The sequence below is a fragment of the Cynara cardunculus genome, assembly GCF_001531365.2.
Source record: "Cynara cardunculus var. scolymus isolate 2C chromosome LG 15, CcrdV1, whole genome shotgun sequence".
Classification (NCBI taxonomy): Eukaryota; Viridiplantae; Streptophyta; class Magnoliopsida; order Asterales; family Asteraceae; genus Cynara; species Cynara cardunculus.
The window spans coordinates 7003995-7010379 of NC_037542.1; positions in this window are offsets into that span (position 1 = coordinate 7003995).

A 6385-nucleotide genomic window follows, 5' to 3' on the forward strand; every position below is an offset into this window, starting at 1 on the left:
AAATACCCCTTGTTAAATTGTACTTAATGAAAAAAAGCTACTAGTCGTTAGAAGTAGGGCCGAAATAATAAGCTTATATTTAAATATGTTTTTTTATAATGAATCTAGTACATATTGTAATGTTTATATAGCTTATAAAACCCCTTTGATTTAGTTATTGATTGGCCTTTGATAGGTGCAAAAAGGATGGATTTTAATACAAACAGAGCATATATTTCGAAACTGTTACAAGGTCGGGCATAGCTTTCTGAAGGAATATGAGGCTGAGCATACTTATGAAATGAGTTCTGGACTGGGCATACAAATTTAAATGGCGTGAAAATGAAGCATATTTTCTCAAATGTTGCTTAAAAAAACCCCTACAGAAAAGGCCCAACATCAAAAAAAAAAAAAACCAACAACAAAACTCCAGCAACAGCAGCCCAGCAGAGGCAGTTTTTCATCGGGGGAAGACGTGCGATCGAGGAGGGAGAGGTGGGCTTTTTTTTTCGATTCGTGAGGGAAGACGACAACAAGAGGTGCGATCGATTGGAGAAGAGAGCAACAGTTCGTGGTTTTGGATTGGAGAAACATTGAAGGAGATTCATCAATTTCAAAATTAGGTTAATATCTCTTGTCAATTTCTTGGTTTGTGTTTTCAATTAGCCATGTGTGGCTAATTTCTTTATAAATTCGACCTTGGATTGCTTAGTATTTGCAAGTTTTATTTTTACTAGTTGTTTGAGATGATGTACTACCATCTCACTTTGACTATTTACCCCATTTCTGAACTTAATAGCTTATAAAATTGAATTTCATGCTTTCTGATCAATTGTGTGGAAATCGATTATGGTTATTTTGGTTTCCTAAATACGTAATTGTTTAGTAAACTAATATTGATGACAAATAACAAATAGGTTTTGTAGAAAATTCCTATCTTTTGTTATGAAATTGGGTGAAACGGAAGATTTAGATTAACCAAGCTCATGTGTTAATTTATCCGACCCGGGTTCCATTGATTCTTCATGCTAGTATCAATTTGGCTCTTAAGAGCTTATTTGAGGTCAATTGCATATTAAGGTATGAGAGGAGAGCTTGTTCCTCTCAAAAGTTATGTATGTTGGAATTAATTGTTAGAGCTCTTTGACAATTAGAACCRGGTTAATCRAARTATGTGTGKTCGCCTTATACATCATCAATGATAACAACTCGTGAATAGAGTTGCATTTATAATCCAAAGTCGAGTTTATTTTTATTCCAATCGTCTATAATAAATTTTATTCGCATGTTTAGTCTAATTCATCAAATCCAACCCCACCCCTTTTTTGTAATTATTTTAAAGTTGTCGCTTTGTATTTCTAGACATAGTAAGTTAAACTGAGTCCCTGTGGATTTGACCCGACTTACCGCTATTACAATTTTGGTTGTAATTAGCTCGTAGTTGGAATTTATTATTTGGTGGACTCGGCATCCGTCACGAAACCCGTTGGGAATCGGCAAACGTGAGGGGCAAATTTGTTAAAATAAAGTTGAGGGACGAAAACCGTTGAAATTAACAAACTTCAAGTGAACTTTACTCTAAAAAATCAAATACAAGGATATTTAATAATATTTAATAATGATTTATGCACTTATTATTTATACTACCTTATAAACTAGATTTATCAAAAGTCTTAAAAACAATTTTTAATACACAAATTACTATACATTTATACACAGTCTTAAAAGTCTTAAAAACTACTCACAATTCATTAAGTATTACTACTTGATGCATCCAGTCTTAAAATCTTTTAATTTACAATTAAAATAACATATAATACAAATTACCAATGCACATTATTACCTTTTTGTTTCATGTTCTCAAGATACTTTTGACACTTTTCACTCATGTTTTCACTCTCTCATATCTCTATGTCTTATTCTCATAAGTTGAGATTCAAACTAATATTCATCATGAGTTATTAAAAGTTTTCACATTCAATTGCTCTAGAACTCTCGGTCTCGGTCTCGGTCTCGATCTCTTGATTCTTTGCTCTTGGTGTAAATCGAACACATTGTGGAGTCGTTTAAATATGTTGAAGTTTAAATTGTCATACAATTTTTTTCATCGATAGACTGTAATTGGAACCATAACTCTTGCTTATTCAAATTGTATTAATATGTAAAGACCAAGTGTAACTTATATCATCGTTAAATCTTCTCTAATAAAACCAGTGAAACTTCAAACTCATTAAAATTCACAGCTCCCACTACATTGCACAGATATACAACTAGTTGTTTTATAATTTTTAGATGCACTTAAAAAAAGGGGGTCATCCTTTTTCCACGTTTACTCAGATGGTTGGGGTCACGTGGAATTTAATTTGTAGAAATTTTTGTACGTTCTCATGGTCCCTAACTTGACTATTGCTTCCAAGTTGGGTGGTTGTTGTGTTACTTCACTAATTATTCACAAAATATAAAAATTAAACATGAATTCTTTCCAATTTTATTTTGGAACATATTTTCAAAAAACTTTAACTTTTAGGAATTTGTTATGTTTTTTGATGTTCAACAAATCCTTCTAAATCAGGAAAATAGTGATTTTAAAATAAAATTGGATTTTCTAAAAGTAATGGTTAAAGTGGGAAGGAGTATGAGTGCTCAAAAACCCGACCAATCTGATCAATCTAATCAACCCAACCTAACCTAACACGAAATAACTCAATCTGAAGCAACCCGATGTCTAATCGAGTTGTAAAATTGTCAAACCATAGATATTGGGTTGATATTGGGTGACTATTATTTGAACTCAATCCAACCCGATAAACCCGATATTCTTTTATTTCTTGGATTTAGTATGATTGTTGAATTGCTATTAATATGTACATTAAACAATTATACTATTATGTATGCTCTTTATATACACATATTTTCTATCTATTCACATCTTTATATAACTCATTCGTATATATGTTCAGTAACTGTGAACATATATATGTAATTGAGAAAATTAAATAAATATGATATACGTAAGAAATATGGATAAGTTGTATCAAATGGTTGATGATGAAAAAAAAATTATGAGTAGAGAAATAACATATTCTAAGTTAGAAGAATATTTTAATGTACCAAAGTATCAACCCGACCAACCTGAGAAGAATATTTAATGTACCAAAGCATCAACGCGACCAACCCGTACGGATTGGGTTGGGTTGGGTTGCACTTTGGTTCGGGTCGGGTTAGGTTAAGATTTTTTAAACCGCACTCATTAGGTTGAATTGTTCAAATGTTTTCAACCCGATCAACCCAACCCATGAACACCCTTAGAAAGGAGATTGACTTTTTCTTCAAATATGGAGATTACCTCAAAAATCATTATCATGTGATTTCTACTAATATGAAATTTTAAAAATAATTATTTAGAGAAAGAAATAATATTTTAATAGAGAGATTGATTTTTTTTTAATATTTTAATCAATGTTGTATTTCTTCAAAATGGAGAATTTGTTGGAGATGAATGCAAATTTTTATTTTTTTTAGATTTCAACTTTTGATTATTTAAATTTTGAAAAATCTGTTACAGATGCTCTCACGTATTTTGTCATTAATTTTTGGGAATGTATTATATTTTCTAGAGATGTGAGGACTTGATTTCTACATTAGGTGCCCTTCGTAGTTAGGGACCGTTTATCAAAGATTTAAGAATAAATTTTTATCTGTAAAAGTTAGCGCTCACCCTTATCTCACTGGGTTTCGGCCATCAATATGGCATAATAGGCAACCAATCTTACCGGTAAATGCTAACCGAGTAAAATTAATCACCCTCATTAATCGAATAAGGTTCTTGCTCCTTGTCATACCGCTTACCGGGTAAGATTTTCGGTATTTGTTACTCTCATTAGGTAAGGTAAGTAAAATTACCATTTGGTAAACAACCTTTTTGTATTGTGTTGGTGATGATTGTTGCAAAATCTTCGATAACTGGGCTATCTGAAATCCGTCTGTGAAAGTTGTTGTCGAGCCAATCAATGGCGGTGGACCATCTAAAAGTTAATGATATAAAGCGTTAAAAGCATTATCTACAAATCAACAATGCATACAAAATCTTTTAGTTTTTTTATAATATTTCGATTTTTACCCAATTCTAAACAATAAGAATGGAAGCTTAAAAGGGTTTCGGGAAACTTGTATTACCCTTTATGGTCATATAAACAGATTATATTTTGAAAACCCACAGATTTATCGCAATTAAAACAATATCTTAAACATAAATTATTTTCAATTTTTTAACCCATATATGCTTTTTTGTATTTTACATTGAACTAGTTGTGTATCCGTGCAATGCGGCAGGAGACATGAATTTTAACGATTTTGAAGTTCCACTGGTTTTATAAGATAAGATTTAACGATAATATAAGTTACATTTGGTCTTTACATGTTAATACAATTTGAATAAATAAGAGTTATGGTTCAAATTACAGACTATCGATAAAAAAATTGTATGACAGTTTAAAATCTAATATATTTAAAATCCAACATATTTAAACGACTCCACAAATGTGTTCGATTTACACCAAGAGCAAATAATCAAGAAACTTGAGTTTTAAGATAAACACTCAAAACCAATAAAGAAAACTACATATTTGACATATCATAAGCCATGAAAAGACAAAAATAGATAGGTTTTAAAATGAAATTTCAACTGCTTATCTTCTTTCTTATCCAAAAACTCATATTAAGGTTGAATTAATACATGTATATATATTTCAGAAATCCCAAGAACATATTAATTCAAAACATATTATACAATACAATTTGGACAGCCTAACCCCAAAATATATAGTATATATATAAATAAATAACTATAAAAGTATAAATCGTAAATATTAAAAATATTTTTTCACAGTATATATAATATATAATAATTTAATTAAGTCAAAAACTATTCATTATTGGACTCATTTCGAAGATATTAACGAGACGATTATAATGGTGTAACTTGTTAAAATAAAAATGTATTTTTTAAACATGTTTTAATTGATATACAATTATGTATGTTAATTTGATAAAAGTTTAAAATGAAACATTTAAAAGTAAAGTACATAAAGTAAATTAATTAACTAATTATAGGGGTATAAAGTGCAAATTTAAAATTATAATTTTAAAATGTGAGGGGGTGAGTGTATGTGAGGAGAGGAGGGGGTGAAAAGTGAGTAAAGATAGTATAAAAGGTATCTTGGTCATTTAGTATTTTAAGACTTTAAGATTTTTGTTAAATTTGTTTAATAAGATAATATAGATATGCACAATGTGTTATATGCTCCTAAGGGGCTGTTTGACAGTTGCTGGATGGTTTAGTGCAGAATGATTAAGTGATCGGAATGATTAAGAAACTCTTATGATATAGTGTAAAATAAAATATAATTGTTTGATAATTGTTTACGATGAAATTAGGGTACTGAATGGTTTTAGGGAGACCCATGATACAAAATCATTCAGAGAGTTTTAGAATTATTAAGATGCAGACTTTTTTTTTTCAAACAAGATTTACCTCTTAACGATTCAGTGGTTGCCTCTTAATGTAACTATTAAGAGGTAAACAAACAACCCCTAAGTTTGCATTTCTAGGGTTGTTCTATAACACTGATTGAATCAACATTTTAGTTTTAATTAGTTAAACATATTATATAAAAAGATATGATTGAAGATAATTAAGGAATTATCATAAGATAACTTTGGTAAACCGTGGGAGCAAATGTAGGGGATATTATGACATTATCATAAGTTAATCAACTACTGAATTGTTCTTTAGCTATTACTAATTTAAGGTATGCTAATTATAATCGTAAGATCAAAATTAGGGGTGTTCAAAAAAGCCGTCGGACCATTTAAACCGACCGAACCGTTTTTGGTGGTTTGAGCGATCTGATGGTCCGGTATGTAAAATAGCAAAACCGGGCGGTCCGGTCCGGTCTGCGGTCTGAAACCTTTTTTTAAGCGGTTTGGACCAAACCGACCGCCAAATATATATATGTATATATATATATGTATGTATATATATATGTATATATATATATGTATGTATATATATATGTAGGGGAGCGATCAAATGCAAACCACTCAATTTGTACAAACCGTGCAAACCGTATTCAACCAATCATAATTTTTCATTTTGTTCATTTTTTTGTAATTATGAGAGGTTGATTAATCATTTGTATTGTGGAGGGTGTTAATCATAGATATTATCATCTTCATTATTTTAATTATAGAGAAATACATGAAACAGTTTCATTAATGTTAGAGAAATACATGAAACAGTTTCATTAATGTTAGAGAAATACATGAAACAGTTTCATTAAGTATTATATGAAACAATTTCACAACCATATATGAAACAACTTCATCAAAAAAAAGTATTATATGA